Raw genomic sequence first — 17,289 nt, 5'->3', positions numbered from 1 at the left:
GGTGCCATGTACAGTCCAAACGGCAGTGTCTGGACTTGGTAATGGTAATCCTGTACCACAAATCTGAGGTACTCCTGGCGAGGATGGTAAATGGGGACATGCAGGTAAGCATCCTTGATGTCCCGGGATCCCATGTAATCCCCCTCGTCCAGGCTTGCAATAACCGCCCTGAGCGATTCCATCTTGAACTTGAATTTTTTTATGTATGTGTTCAAGGATTTTAAATATAAAATGGGTCACACCGAACCAATGCGGTTTCGGTACCCCAAACCGTGTGGAATAGTAACCCCGTCCTTGTTGAAGTAGGGGCACCTTGAGTATTACCTGCTGGGAATACAGCTTATTAATTGCCTCTAGCGCAGCCTCCCTGCCTGAGGGAGTTGTCGGCAAGGCATATTTGAGGAAACGGCGGGGGGGAGACATCTCGAATTCCAGCTTGTACCCCTGAAATACTACTTGAATGAAACAGGGATCCACCTGTGAGCGAGCCCACTGATCGCTGAAATTTTTGAGACGGCCCACCACCGTACCTGGCTACACCTGTGGAGCCCCCGCGTCATGCTGTGGACTCAGAGGAAGCGAGAGAAGAATTTTGATTCTGGGAACAGGCTGACTGGTGCAGCTTATTCCCTCTTCCCATGTCTCTGTACAGAAAGGAAGCGCCTTTGACCCGCTTGCTTTTCTGAAGCCGAAAGGACTGTACCTGATAATACAGTGCTTTCTTAGTCTGTGAGGAAACCTGAGGTAATGGATACGAGGTCCCAGAGACCATCCCCAATTAATTCCTCACCCTTATAAGGCAGAATCTCTATGCGCCTTTTAAAGTCAGCATCACCTGTCCAGTGACAGGTCTCTAATACCCTCCTGACAGAATGGACATTACATTCATTTTGGATGCCAGCCGGCAAAATATCCCTCTGTGCATCCCTCATATATAAGACGACGTCTTTAATATGTTCTCATGTTTGACAGGGTCACCGACCACGCTGCAGCAGCACGATCTGCAGGTCTCAGTCTAGTACCTGAGTGTGTAAATACAGACTTCAGGATAGCCTCCTGCTTTTTATCAACAGGTACCTTCAAAGTGGCCGTTCCTAAAACGGCAGTGCCACCTTTTTTGACAACCGTGTGAGCGCCTTATCCACCCTAGGGGATATCTCCCAGCGTAACTTATCCTCTGGCGGGAAAGGGTACGCCATCAGTAACTTTTTAGAAATTACCAGTTTCTTATCGGGGGGAACCCACGCTTTTCACACACTTCATTCATTCATCTGATGGGGGAACAAAACACTGCCTGCTTTTTCTCCCCAAACATAAAACCCTTTTTTAGTGGTACTTGGGTTAATGTCAGAAATGTGTAACACATTTTTTATTGCCGGGATCAAGTCACGGATGTTCCTAGTGGATTGTGTATATGTCTCAACCTTGTCGACACTGGAGTCAGACTCCGTGTCGACATCTGTGTCTGCCATCTGAGTGAGCGGGCGTTTTTGAGCCCCTGATGGCCTTTGAGACGACTGGGCAGGCGCGGACTGAGAAGCCGGCTGTCCCACAGCTGTTATGTCATCCACCCTTTTATGTAAGGAGTTGACACTGTCGGTTAATACCTTTCACCTAACCATCCACTCTGGTGTCGGCCCCACAGGGGGCGACATCACATTTATCGGCATCTGCTCCGTCACCATATAAGCCTCCTCATTAAACATGTCGACACAGCCGTACCGACACACCGCACACACACAGGGAATGCTCTGACTGAGGACAGGACCCCACAAAGCCCTTTGGGGAGACAGAGAGAGAGTATGCCAGCACACACCAGAGCGCTATATAATGTGGGGATTAACACTATAACTGAGTGAAATTTCCCCAATAGCTGCTTGTATATATAATATTGCGCCTAAATTTAGTGTCCCCCCTCTCTTTTTAACCCTTTGAGCCTGAAAACTACAGGGGAGAGCCTGGGGAGCTTTCTTCCAGCTGCACTGTGAAGAGAAAATGGCGCCAGTGTGTCTGAGGGAGATAGCTCCGCCCCTTTTTCGCGGACTTTTCTCCCGCTTTTTTCTGGATTCTGGCAGGGGTATTTACCACATATATAGCCTCTGGGGCTATATATTGTGGTATTTTTGCCAGCCAAGGTGTTTTTATTGCTGCTCAGGGCGCCCCCCCCAAGCGCCCTGCACCCTCAGTGACCGGAGTGTGAAGTGTGTATGAGGAGCAATGGCGCACAGCTGCAGTGCTTTGCGCTACCTTGGTGAAGACTGATGTCTTCTGCCGCCGATTTTCCGGACCTCTTCTTGCTTCTGGCTCTGTAAGGGGGACGGCGGCGCGGCTCCGGGACCGAACACCAAGGCTGGGCCTGCGGTCGATCCCTCTGGAGCTAATGGTGTCCAGTAGCCTAAGAAGCCCAAGCTGGCTGCAAGCAGGCAGGTTCGCTTCTTCTCCCCTTAGTCCCTCGCTGCAGTGAGCCTGTTGCCAGCAGGTCTCACTGAAAATAAAAAACCTAATTCTATACTTTCTTTCTAGAAGCTCAGGAGAGCCCCTAGTGTGCATCCAACCTCGGCCGGGCACAAAATCTAACTGAGGCTTGGAGGAGGGTCATAGTGGGAGGAGCCAGTGCACACCAGGTGACCTAAAGCTTTCTTTAGTTGTGCCCAGTCTCCTGCGGAGCCGCTATTCCCCATGGTCCTTACGGAGTTCCCAGCATCCACTAGGACGTCAGAGAAACCAGTGATATGTGCAAGGTAATAAAGGCAGCAGACAATCTGTTCCTAAATGTTCATTTACATATTGGAGCTGATTGGCTGATGCCTTTATCACCTTGCACAGATCACTGGTTTCTCACTTCCTTATGCCTTCTACAGGTTAATACATCTGCACCTGTATTTGGACAAAGTATACGCAGGCCTACACATATCAAATTACATACCCAGCAGCCATCCATCTGGCATTTGTCAGTCCTCAAACTTATCAAAGAGGGATGACTGACTGAGGATGAAGGAGTCATGGCAGCCCCCAGGGTAACCAGCAACAACACTCATTATTTTGAGATTTGCATCACAAACCACCTGCACATTTGTGGAGTGTTCGAAATGGCGGTTTGTATATATGTGCTGCCTGCCCCTAGGTGGTCTCAGCTGAATGTGTGTGCAATCTATGGCTCCAAGCACATTGGGCATGCCAGCCAACTCATAGAAATCTACCCTGACGGCATGCCACTGAAACTCCTGGGTAGGGAAGCAGATTGAGGCCTCGATGTGGGGCTGCAAAACAGCCAACACCTGTGTGTATATTTAAAAGAACAATAAACATGAGATTTTAGGACAGAACTGGCCACCGAGAAATTAAAACAAACACAAAACAGAAGAGGTAGTTAGGTATACATCACCTGTGTTAAGATTCTGGAAAATGAGGGCTGTGAGATTCCTATGACATCCCCAGACACAGCCTGAAAGCTGCCAGTAGCCATAAAGTGCAACACAGCCAGGAGTTTGTGCAGGCCTGAGACAGAGCGAGAGCGTGCTGTCTCAGGGTCTAGGTCCAGTTTGACAAGGTCATACAGACGGAAAATGTTGTTTATATTTAGCCGGAACAGCTGTATGACCTGGCCATTGGCCAATGCGTTTAAGTGTAAATGCCCCCTAAAAAAACGAGGCCTGCGCAGCCTCCGCGGCACCTGGACAACCTGCTGACCATGTTCAGTTTCTTGGCCCTGGTTACTTACAGGCTGATGTCTGAGTCTGAGGAATCCCACAGCACACAAAAGATCACTGGTCCACAGTCCTGCTGCCATTTCTGAGTGTAGGTGTATTGAAATGGGCCTAACATCCTTTTATAGGCATCCTAATTCAGGTGTGAGTGATTTTTTTATTTGCAACACATGTAAACACAACTGAAAAAAGCAGGTCTATTTTTTTGCCGCTTTTTTTAACGAATCGCAAAAAAATACGACCGCATTTGAGCACTCAGAGACTAACACCCAAATACGAATGAATAGTGAATTCCCGTATTCTATGTAATAACAGCCGCGTTTGGCCGATGGTCTATTCATTCGTATTTGTGAACGATGACATTCAAACCATTACGAATAGTCCAAACACTGCCGAGATTGGTGCTTAGTGAATTCCCGTATTGGGACTTAGAAAAAAAAAACACAAATCGGACAAACTCGATTTTTTAGTAAATATTGTCCCGTGATCTCTGAGCAGATGAGTCGTGAGAACAATGGACTGCAACAATGTCTCCCAGGATGATGCCTTTATCAGCAGATCGTCCAGATATGGGATTATGTTCACCCCCTGTCTGCGGAGGAGAACCATCTGTCACAACTGAGGGCTGAGGCTGACCTGGGGAGGACTCAGTTGTAGGGGCTGGAGTGTAAGTGAACCGAGATGGTTGGATAGGGTTCTTAAACATGCAGAGGATTAGGCACTGAAGCCCGAAGGCGTGACGAAGACAACGTGGTAAAATAAAGTCTGTTTATTAAACACACAGTTCTGATACACCTAGGCAGTTCAGGTAATTCAACGGTAGATTGTGCATTGAAAACAACAGTACAGTTCCTTTAGCACAGTGGGAGAAAATAGGATTTTAATACCTACCGGTAAATCCTTTTCTCTTAGTCCGTAAAGGATGCTGGGGTCACTTCAAGAACCATGGGGTATAGACGGGATCCGCAGGAGACATGGGCACTTTAAGACTTTCAAAGGGTGTGACCTGGCTCCTCCGTCTATGCCCCTCCTCCAGACTCCAGTTTAAGGAAACTGTGCCCAGGGAGACGGACATTTCGAGGAAAAGGATTTATTGTTAAACTACGGTAAGCATCTTACCAGCTCACACCTCAAGCATACCGCAGAACGTGGCATTCAATAGAACACAAGCCAACGGCATGAAGAATTTTCAGCACTATGCTGACAAAAACCGTAACACAACCTGTGTGAAACCACAACCAATAACTGCAGATACAGTACGCACTGGGACGGGCGCCCAGCATCCTTTATGGACTAAGAGAAAAGGATTTACCGGTAGGAATTAAAATCCTATTTTCTCATACGTCCTAGAGGATGCTGGGGTCACTTTCAAGAACCATGGGGTTTATACCAAAGCTCTAGAATGGGCGGGAGAGTGCGGATGACTCTGCAGCACCGATTGACCAAACTTAAGGTCTTCATCGGCCAAGGTGTCAAACTTGTAGAACTTTTCAAATGTGTTTGACCCCGACCAAGTAGCTGCTCGGCAAAGTTGCAATGCTGAGACCCCCCGGACAGCCGCCCAGGATGAGCCCACCTTGCTAGTAGAATGGGCTTTCACTGATACCGGTAACGGCAATCCAGCCGTGGAATGAGCGTGCTGAATGGTGTTCCAGATCCAGCATGCAATGATCTGCTTGGAAGCAGGACACCCAACCTTGTTGTGAGCATACAGGACAAACAGAGCCACTGTTTTCCTAATCTGAGCCGTTCTGGCGACATAAATCTTCAAAGCTCTGACTACATCCAGAGATTTTTCCCAGTTCATTGGATTTATTACAGTGTATTGGGGAAATATAGTAACTAAAACAAATTACTTTAGATAGTTTTGAAGATCTATATAGTCTCTTTGTAATCTATTGCGCTACTAGGAATTGTTCCTAATATATTATAAACCCTATAGTATAGAGCACTAGGAATCTATGCCAAATCTGTGTCTTCTGTCACTTCTATATTGCAGCTAATTGCAGTTTGGATATTTGCCTGATTTATCCTTAATCTATGTTTGTTTCTTTTCTGTATATATAGGTTTATACATATTTAGTAATATGTGCTTTAGGATTAAACTTTGTGGATACTTATAATTATATGGGTTCTATTGTGGAGAGCTGACACTCTTTTTTTCCTTTTAATTGCTTGATGATTGTGTATGAATCTCACCTGGTTTCACTTTCACAACTGCTATAAATATGGTGAACTATCCTAGAGGAGGTATTCCTTTGATAAAGTCACGTGACGAAACGTGTTAGGCTCCTCCCATTTTATACTCTGATATCGACATTGCCACACCGGTTCTGCTCACTAATGGGATATTCCCCGTCACTCACTAGAGGATTTTTTCCCAACCATCAGAAGCTGTTCCTGCCAGCGCTATTACACACCGACTTCCCTGCTGCCAGCGGCTGTCTGCTCCCGGTCAGAGGATATTCCCAGCAATTAACGGCGAATTCGGCCAGCGTTAACATACAGCACATTGCTCTGCTGTCAGCGGCTGTCTGCTACTGGTCATCCCCGGTAACCAACGGCGGCTTCGGCCAGCGCTAACATACAGCGCATCTCCCTGCTGTCAGCGGCTGTCTGCTTCCGGTCAGAGGATATCCCCGGCAACTAACGGCGGCTCCGGCCAGCGGCTGCCAACGGCTGTTATTACCGACAACGAACGGCAACCCAGGCAAGCTCTACTGTACGGCGCCTCCAATTACCAGCGTCTGTCGACAGCATTCTTCTCTGGGGTTACCAGACGGCATCTCCTACTCCTTCATTTAGCGGGCATACTAAAGGATTTTCACCAGCCCGCAGGGGACCATAGGAACGTCTGGATAATATCACACAGGAACAGCCATAGTTAGAGCAGTTGTGCTTGTTTTCTCCTCTTCATCAATATAATCAGTGGGCTCTAGTGGACTTCACCGAGGACGCTCGGTGTCATTAGCCCAAGAGAGGTAATTATACACATCTTCACAATTGCAAATGTATTTGCTACCGGGACTTCCACGATCTGATAGCTTTTAAGTGTATGTTGCCTCTGCACTTATAAGAAAGCCTGCAGACTATTTAGTACTTACACAAAGATTAAAATCCTTGGAGTGATACAATTCTAGTGAGCAGTTACAATAACTATATTTTTTAACAGTGCTACCAATTTCTATTGCACTGATTCAACAATTTTAGATACTATAATAACAAATTTATCTGTGGACACTGTGTCTTGTCTACTGAAAATATGCATAGTTCTTTCTGAGTATATACAAATTTATAACTTTTTATAAAGTGTTATCTTAATAAATAATTTTTTTTATATCAATTTTGCTTGTCAGCTCTCCACAAATATGTTCCACCAATAACACCATAAGCGCAGCCTTTTTCTTTTCTTTTTTTCGCATACATTTCTAAGGCAGATACACAGTGCCTTATTTGGCAGCGCTCTGGTGTTATTAATAATATTTTTTTTTTTAAATTAGGCGCTTAAAGCAGATTTTGTTTTAGTCTAGTCTGAATAAGAGTGGGGATGACTTCCTTGGGAATACCCTTTTGGGGTAGGATTCGGTGCTCAACAGTCATGCCGTCAAAAGTAGCCACGGCAAGTCTAGGTACACGCATGGTACCTACCGTAGTAGGTCCTCGCGAAGAGGAAAAGACCCAGGATCTTTTAATGATCAACTCCTGAAGATCTGGGCACCAAGCCCTCCTTGGCCAGTCTGGGGCAGTGAAAATTGCCCGAACCGTTGTTCTTATTATTATCCTGAGAACTGTTGGGATCAGTGGAAGTGGAAGGAATACTCTGACCGGAATAGCCAGAGCATCTACTGCTATTGCTGAGGGTCTCTTGACCTGGATCAATTTTTCTGAAGCTTCTCGTTGAGACGAGAAGTCATCCTATCTACTGGAGGAACTCCCCAAAGACTTGTCACCTCTGCGAAGACTTCTTGGTGGAGGTCCCACTCTCCCGGATGTAGATCGTGTCTGCTGAGGAAGCAGGCTTCCCAGTTGTCCACCGGAATGAAAATTGCCGACAGAGCCCTTACATATTTTTCTGCCCAGAGGAGGATCTTCGTCACCTCTGCCATTTCCGCTCTGCTTTTTTGCTGTTACCTTATCCAACTGGATCTGCACAAGGTGATCTTGAAGAAGATGTACCGCCTGTTGAAGGCCGTTGTAAATGGCTCTCAATTCCAGCATATTCATGTGAAGGCAGGCTTCCCTACTTTAGCATTTTTCTTGAAAGCTTTTCTCTTGAGTGACAGCTCCCCAGCCTCGGAGACTTGCATCCGTGGTTACCAGGACCCAGTCCTGAATCCCGAACCTGCATCCCTCTAGTAAGTGCGAGGTGTGGAGCCACCACAGGAGCGAAATCCTGACTTTTGACAACAGGATTATCTTCCAGTGCATGTGTAGGTGGGAACTGGACCCCTCGTCCAACAGGACCCACTAAAACACCTTGGCAAGGAACCTGCCAACTGAATGGCCTTGTAGGCCGCAACCATCTTTTCTAATGTATTGATGGATTGACACTCCAGCTGGTCTCGGAATTTGTACGACCAGACTCTGGATCTCCAGAGCCTTTTCCACTGGAAGATAAAAACTTTGTAGTATCTAGTATTATTCACAAAACCGACAACCGCGTCAATGGGCCATCAGTGATTCTGGCAAGTTCAGGAGCCAACCCTGTTGTTGAAGAACTGTCAGGGAGAGTGCAACATTTTTCACCAACTGGTTTCTTGATCTCGCCGTTATCAGGAGACCGTCCCAGTATGGGATAAATGTGACTCCGTACTAGAGAAGGAGAACCATCATTACCGCCATCACCCTGGTGAAATTGGTAATGACCATCCTGAATAGCAAATCTCAGGTAAATCTAATGCGGAGGAAAATGTAATTAGACCTCCTTTATTTTTTTTTTCAGATTGGATCTCACTGCCTTGAGAGATTCCATCTTGGATTTGAATTTCTTTAAATAGAAATTAAGGGATGTCAGCTTTAGGATTGGTCTGACCTAGCCGTCTGGCTTCGGGAGCACGAAGAGGCTTGAATAACAGCCTACTCCCTATTGTGACAGGTTACAGGGGGACCATGACCTGATCCTGACACAACTCTTGTGTTGCGTTGCATACTACCTCCCCGTCCGGAAGAGAATCGGTAATAATGAAGAATTGGTGAGGGAAAACGCCTGGAAACTCCAGTATGCACCCTTGGGACACTATTCGTAAAACCCACGGGTCCAAGTCCGTTCCAGGACCGACTGAAACGTTTTAGACGTGGCCCCACCGGTGTGGGCTCCCGCAAGAGAGTCCCAGCATCATGCGGTGGATCTGGCAGAAACAGAGGATGATTTCTGCTCCTGTGACCTTGAAGAGGCTGCTGACCTCTTCCCTTTTCTCCTTCCTCTACCTGCAAAGAAAAAAGGGGAAGCCATATCTCTTGGGCCGACATGACTGCATCCGACAATTATGCGTCATCATCCATTGTGAGGGAACATAGGCCCAGACGGTAGACTTACCAGCGGCATCTGCCGAGATCAAATTACCTAGGCCGTCACCAGGCTTCACCTTCATCGGAAAGAAACTCCATATCTTCTCGGAGTCAGCCTCAGTATTCCATTGGTGAATCCACAACGCCCTCCTAGCTGAGACCGCCATGGAATTGGCCCGCGAACCCAAGAGTCCTTTATCCCTTGCAGTCACACGAAAGCATGCTGCAGTGTCTTTGATATGACCCAACGTAAGGAGTATCCCATCTCTCCCCAGGGTATCTATAACAGATGACCAAGCAACCGACCATTTTTGAATACTGCTACTCCCCCATGCGTATCTAATGGCAGGTCTAACCTACGTACGCGTGGACACATAACTAGAACATAACGTAGCTTCCTACATATAATCCGCTGGCTTTGCGCCAGGGCCCCATGCAGAACAGGGGGTGACACACACTTTATTCTATCCGCGGCGGGAAAAGAATAAACAATCGGAATCCTCTTGAGGATTTGAAATCATCTTGTCAGGGCTGACCCAGACCTTCTCAAACAGAGCGTTCAACACATGAGAATGAAGACTTACTTCAGCAGTATTATAAATGTGTATGTATATATGTATATATATATATATATATATATATACACACACACACACACACACACACACACACACACACACACACAGCAGTCAGCGGCACTCACGGCTCCCAAATAGGGAAATGATGAGACACAGTCAATGTGCGGTCAACGTTTCAATGTTGTTCAGATAAACATTTTCATCAGGACCATGTCCTGATGAAAATGTTTATCTGAACAACATTGAAACGTTGACCACACATTGACTGTGTCTCATCATTTCCCTTTTTGGGAGCCGTGAGTGCCGCTGACTTCTGTGTATATTTATGGACACCCAATCCAGGGTTGTCACGTGGAGGGCACTGGCCTATTTACTATGAATTATCTTTGGATGGAGTGCTGCTGATCTTTATACATTATATATATATATATATATATATACAAAAATACATATACATATATATATATATATATATATATATATATATATACATACATACATACATACATAGACCCCTGTGTTCTGAACAGCAGGGTCCACAGTGACGTTAATACGTCCTTATTATGCACTAATCATGTACTAAATGCTCTTTTTTTTGGGGGGGGGGATCTCATCAGGAAACATTACGGTCGACACAGGAATTAGCATCTGTGTCGGTATAAGGGAGTAGTAACTGGGCAAAATAACCTGTTTGCGACCCCGAGGGGTCTGAGTGAAATATAGCGATGAACAAGACATCCATAGATACTTCTGTGTCTATTACACCGATTTATTCAACCTTAATATATATATATATATATATATATATATATATATATACACTGCTCAAAAAAATAAAGGGAACACTTAAACAACACAATGTAACTCCAAGTCAATCATACTTCTGTGAAATCAAACTGTCCACTTAGGAAGCAACACTGATTGACAATCAATTTCACATGCTGTTGTGCAAATGGAATGGACAACAGGTGGAAATTATAGGCAATTAGCAAGACACCCCCAATAAAGGAGTTATTCTGCAGGTGGTGACCACAGACCACTTCTCAGCTCCTATGCTTTCTGGCTGATGTTTTGGTCACTTTTGAAAGCTGGCAGTGCTTTCACTCTAGTGGTAGCATGAGACGGAGTCTACAACCCACACAAGTGGCTCAGGTAGTGCAGCTCATCCAGGATGGCATATCAATGCGAGCTGTGGCAAGAAGGTTTGCTGTGTCTGTCAGCGTAGTGTCCAGAGCATGGAGGCGCTACCAGGAGACAGGCTAGTACATCAGGAGACGTGGAGGAGGCCGTAGGAGGGCAACAACCCAGCAGCAGGACCGCTACCTCCGCCTTTGTGCAAGGAGGAACAGGAGGAGCACTGCCAGAGCCCTGCAAAATGACCTCCAGCAAGCCACAAATGTGCATGTGTCTACTCAAACGATCAGAAACAGACTCCATGAGGGTGGTATGAGGGCCCGACGTCCACAGGTGGGGGTTGTGCTTACAGCCCAACACCGTGTAGGACGTTTGGCATTTGCCAGAGAACACCAAGATTGGCAAATTCGCCACTGGCGCCCTGTGCTCTTCACAGATGAAAGCAGGTTCCCACTGAGCACATGTGACAGACTTGACAGAGTCTGGAGACGCCAAGGAGAACGTTCTGCTGCCTGCAACATCCTCCAGCATGACCGGTTTGGCAGTGGGTCAGTAATGGTGTGGGGTGGCATTTATTTGGGGGGCCGCACAGCCCTCCATGTGCTCGCCAGAGGTAGCCTGACTGCCATTAGGTACCGAGATGAGATCCTCAGACCCCTTGTGAGACCATATGCTGGTGCGGTTGGCACTGGGTTCCTCCTAATGCAAGACAATGCTAGACCTCATGTGGCTGGAGTGTGTCAGCAGTTCCTGCAAGACGAAGGCATTGATGCTATGGACTGGCCCGCCCGTTCCCCAAACCTGAATCTAATTGAGCACATCTGGGTCATCATGTCTCGCTCCATCCACCAACGCCACGTTGCACCACAGACTGTCCAGGAGTTGGCGGATGCTTTAGTCCAGGTCTGGGAGGAGATCCCTCAGGAGACCATCCGCCACCTCATCAGGAGCATGCCCAGGTGTTGTAGGGAGGTCATACAGGCACGTGGAGGCCACACACACTACTGAGCCTCATTTTGACTTGTTTTAAACATTACATCAAAGTTGGATCAGCCTGTAGTGTGTTTTTCCACTTTCATTTTGAGTGTGACTCCAAATCCAGACCTCCATGGGTTAATAAATTTGTTTTCCATTGTTAATTTTTGTGTGATTTTGTTGTCAGCACATTCAACTATGTAAAGAACAAAGTATTTAATACGAATATTTCATTCATTCAGATCTAGAATGTGTTAGTGTTCCCTTTATTTTTTTGAGCAGTGTATATATGAAAAAAAGAAAAAAAGAAAATCGTTATTCAATCAAGAGAAGCCAAGACAGGTATTGTCAACATTGCAAAGAGACAGCTGTCAACAGCGGAAAGTTCATTATTAATGAAAGGCCTCAAGTTCGCTCCAGACTCTCATGTAAACAAATTTCATCTATTTGTAGACCTCAACAAATATATAAGAAAGCTTACGATCCAAAGACATTTCCTTAAAAATCCCTCATTCACAAGATCGGACCAAGAGAGAGTACCTCTGGTGAAAACACCTTCCAAATATTACCCAGTTGAATCCAGAGGTAGTAACCTTGATGATATATTCTATGAATCAGTAAGAGATGATTTTAAACAAATTAAAATACAGGAAAATAAACATCAATCGAATCTCAATGCACAAGAAAAAGGAGCATTGAAAACATTAACTAAAGATCAGAATATTGTCATCAAGAGTGCCGATAAAGGAGGAGCGGTGGTCCTACAAACAAGAACTGACTATATGGACGAAGCTTTGAGAATTCTTGATGATGGATTAACATATGTTGAATTACCTAATAATCCTATCATCGAATATCAAGCAGAACTTAAAAATGTACTCCTTAAAGCTCTCAATGAGAATCTGATCTGTAGAGAAGAGTTCAATTATCTGTTTGTAAAATTCCCTATAATTCCGACATTCTACCACATCCCTAAAATACATAAGGATAAGACAAAGCCCCCTGGACGCCCTATAGTCGCAGCAATTGACTCTCTGACGTCGAATCTGTCACATTTTTTGGATTTAAAGTTACAACTGTATGTACTGAAACTCACCTCTTATCTTAAGGATTCAACAAGTGTGTTGAGAAAATTAGACACTTTCGTCTGGTCCGAAGAATATTGCTGGCTAACTATAGACGTTCAGGCACTATATTCGTGTATCCCTCACAATAAAGGTCTTGAAGCAGTCAAAAAAATGTTATTAGCCGATCCAGGAAAATCCCCCGGAGAAATTAATTTTCTGTTGGAAAGTATAACATTTATTTTGAGTCACAACTATTTCGAATTCAATCAGAAATTCTATTTACAACAGCAAGGTACTGCGATGGGGACTAAGTTCGCCCCATCGTACGCCAATCTCCTCATGGGAGTCTGGGAAGAGCTTTTTGTATATAAATCCAGCTTTTTTGACAATATATTATTCTATCAGAGATATATTGATGACCTTTTACTTATTTGGAAAGGAGATGTAACAGGCATTTCCGATTTCATTTCATTCATACATACGAATGACTTCAATTTGAAATTCACATACAGGGTAGAACCTAGAAACATCGACTTTTTAGATCTGGTCCTAATGGGTAACCCAGGAGAAGTGGTCAAGACAAAAACACATTTCAAAGAAGTGGACGCAAATAGTTATATCCCGCAGTCAAGCTGCCATCACTCTACATGGAAGAGAGGAGTTCCATTTGCTCAATTCCTACGCTTGAGACGTAACTGTAGTAGCAACAAGGACTACTGGGAACAAGCCACCCTGTTACAGGAAAGGTTCATTGAAAGAGGCTACCCTTATGACCTAATCAATGATGCTAAAATCAGAGCATCACATAAGGACAGAAAACAGATGCTACAACCGCAGATGAAGAAACCTGAAAACGACAAACGTCCATGCAGACCATTTGTAACCCAATACAATTGTGAAAACTACGCCATCAAGAAAATCTTGGAACGACATTGGGGTATCTTATTAAAGGATCCAATTCTGGGCCCTGCATTGCCAAGAAAGCCTGATATAGTCTTTCAAAGAGCACCGAACTTGAAAAGCAGACTGGCTCCGAGTAGAATCACTAGGCCTGAGACACCACAGCTCCAGGCCGGCTCCATTATTCCCACCAAGGGGTGTTTTCCATGCTCCAGGTGTATATGCTGTAAGCATATGGAGCGCAAACAGTTTGAATATAAGTTGGATACGGGCAGAATTTTCAAACTATATCATCTGGTGAATTGCAATACAGAGTTTGTAGTTTATAGAATCACTTGCAGTTGCAATATGTCATATGTAGGGAAGACAAAAAGAGCAGCCAAAATCAGAGTACAAGAACATATGAGAAACATAAAAAATAAGGTAGCCACTCATAGTCTGTCCAGACACTATGGAGAGAAACACAACTCCCTAATTAATAGGGAAAATTTCACGTTCACCATTTTGGAATTCATACCGATTGACATAAGAGGCAGCAGTCGAGAACTTACACTGTCAAAACGTGAAACGTTCTGGATTTATACTTTAAACACTCAAGCCCCGAGAGGCCATAATGAGGGCATTGATATTGTCTCTTTTCTCTAGTTCTCTAGAAATAGGAATCACCTAAATGAAAGTCAATCATTAGAATCATTCCTTTCCCTCTGCTTTTTTTGGCTTTCCCCTCTTGTCCTCTTTTCTTTATTTGTATCTTTATACTGATAATATAGGGCCACTATATGTAGCAATTGAATTACTAATCTGTATTGATTATCTGAATAAGAGCAATATATTGCAATGTAAATGGAGAATCATGAAGTTAATTGAGCTAGGTACTCCCTACATAGTATAAGTTAATATTTTGTACAGGAATAATTGCATTTATTCGAAGCTTGTGGACAGTAGTATTACCTGAAGGATGGCTACAATATTTATGTCATATTAAGGGTTTAATAATTATGGATTGTGTTGATGAAGTAAGTATCACTTTTAAGAAAAGTTTATTAATACAGTACAGTACAAAACAAAACACAATTTATGCACAAAATTGCAGTCTAACTAGTAAATATTAAATACTGAGAGTTAGGTCTGTTTTATGATGGGAATGAATAGTTAAATAATTATTATGTATAGTTACAATTTTTATGCCACATTAAGGGTTGAATAATTAGGGAGTGGGTTGATGAAGAAATTATCACTTATTAATATAGAACTGCCTATACCTGAGGGTATAAGTAAAATAACACAATTTATGCACAAAATTGCAGCCTAATTAATAAACATTAAATACTGATAGCTAGGACTGTTTGTGATGGGAATGAATAGTTAATTAAATATTATGTATCAGTTATTGTCATTAAAAGCTGATTGGGGTAATTTATTAATCATTGGGAATTTATGTGTCACACCCTTTAAGGGTGTTGCCTAGGTAACTATGGTTACCTAGGCAACAAAGTAACAATAGGAAACTCCATTTGCCTGGTGGAATGCACGCCATGGTAGTAATTGGAGAGCAATTATCAAATTAAGTCTCTCTCTCCTTAAGGCACAGCACCATTCCTTTTCAATTAATTAAGGAATTGTTATTGGGGCCGTTTTTTAGGTTAACATAAGTTCATTACACACCGGTAACCGAAAAATATGGAGTTTTAAACACTTTCTTGCTAATCATCAGATAGGAAGTGATGTAGTCAATTAAGAGCTTTTTAAACCCAGGATTTCCAGCCCTCAGACCATGCAGCAGCTAGGAGTGTTACTTTCTGTGGAGAGGTAAGCATGTTAACTTCATGGTTCTCCATGTTATCTGAACATGTTATCACTAAAAAATTGGTGAAAAGCAGTAATAGCTTTCTCTATGTTACACCTTGTGTTTGAAATTTGATATGCCACTGTTGAAGAGAGATGCTTTGGAGTGTTTCTTCATCAGCTCCAGTTATGTTATGCTATGTCAATCCCTGATTAAGCAGCACTGACTAGGTCTGCTTGGGAAACAATCTCCATATATGGGATTTTTATATATAAAAAACCAATGATTTAGACTAGTGCTATACTACCCGTATATTTTGTCTAATTATAGGCACAATTGCAGTGGTTTGCCTTGTTCAAATTGATACCTGGACGATATCCAGTGATTAGCTGCTTCAATTGGCTTTATTTAATTGAATCGGTATGTATGACGAATATAATAAGGATGTCACCTCACAGGGGAATTATATTACAAACATTGCACCCGTCTATATTTTGTCTAATTATAGGCACTATTGCGGTGATTTGCCCTGTTCAAATAAACACTGGGACGACACTCAGTGATCAGTCACTTTATGGGCTTGATGTAATCTAATTGGTATGTACGATGAGTATACTAAATAAAACATATTTCAAGGGGGATTAAAATTACAAATATTATACCCGTCCACATATTCTTTTTAATCATAGGTACTATTACAGTGGTCCACTTTGTCTAAATTGACATCTGGAAGATATCCAGTGATTTGCCATCTTATGGGCTTAATTGAATTAAATTGGTATGTATGATGAATGTGGTATGGGCGATCACATTATAAATACCACACCCAAGAGTTAAATAGAATCTCTTTTCTATTATAGATTCAGAATTACTCTAAATTTCAAAAAGGTTATACCCAGTGGATAATCAGTGAAAAGGGTTACTTCCAATTCAATTTAAATTGGTATGTATAATCTGTGCCAATGCGAATAAAAATAAAAGTAAATAAAATATATAACAATTATTTATATGTATATCTACACTTCAAACTTCCAATTGGTGAATATTAAGTGAATATTAGTGACGCTTCATCAGAGAATTATCTACACATTCTTTTGGTCCCATATTTATCAAAAGTTGAACGTATTAATATGTTTAACATTCAAATATGATCAGACAATCCTTTCTGACTAAGTATGAAGCAGTAAGGCTAATTAAAAGCCCAATAGAATCCTTGTAAACCAGTCCTCCTCCTCTGTTCCTCCTCACATAATATATCCTGTCCATATATTTTTATGGTAATATTCTTTTGGTAACATATGTTATGATTTTACAGATACCCCATATGGTGAAATTTGGTCCGATACTATTTTAAGCATTGTTAAATTGCCTTTTTGAAGACACGATAAGATGTATGTCCATATTGTGATTCTTTGGTATGTATTCAATAAGCTTTTGAAGAGAGTTAATTGTATTATAACTAGAAGAGTGAAGTTGTTTATGAATGTTTCTGTATTGTTTAGATTAATACACCCCTAATGAAGTCTGTAGGATGAAACGCGTTGGGTTAGCACATTGTTCTCTGACATCTCTACAAAGAAGATCATTTTGATGTTGTTTGAATTACCAAGACAACTATCGTCTGTACAAACATT

The 17,289-nt window shown here is 43.1% G+C and overlaps 2 long non-coding RNA genes across 2 annotated transcripts in view; one reads left to right on the top strand and one right to left on the bottom strand.

The window, feature by feature from the left end:
• Nucleotides 1–17,289, bottom strand: part of LOC134928019 (uncharacterized) — a 204,149-nt gene that overhangs the window by 122,086 nt on the left and 64,774 nt on the right. The gene's annotated exons all lie outside the window — the stretch shown is intronic.
• Nucleotides 16,000–17,141, top strand: LOC134929204 (uncharacterized). Its single transcript, XR_010178376.1, has 4 exons — nucleotides 16,000–16,075; nucleotides 16,164–16,252; nucleotides 16,516–16,598; nucleotides 16,971–17,141. It is a non-coding gene; the product is annotated as an uncharacterized LOC134929204 (long non-coding RNA).

The sequence above is a fragment of the Pseudophryne corroboree genome, chromosome 5, assembly GCF_028390025.1.
Source record: "Pseudophryne corroboree isolate aPseCor3 chromosome 5, aPseCor3.hap2, whole genome shotgun sequence".
NCBI classification, from domain to species: Eukaryota; Metazoa; Chordata; class Amphibia; order Anura; family Myobatrachidae; genus Pseudophryne; species Pseudophryne corroboree.
The sequence above is the reverse complement of the archived record's forward strand: the minus strand, read 5'-3'. Positions and strand labels throughout refer to the sequence as shown.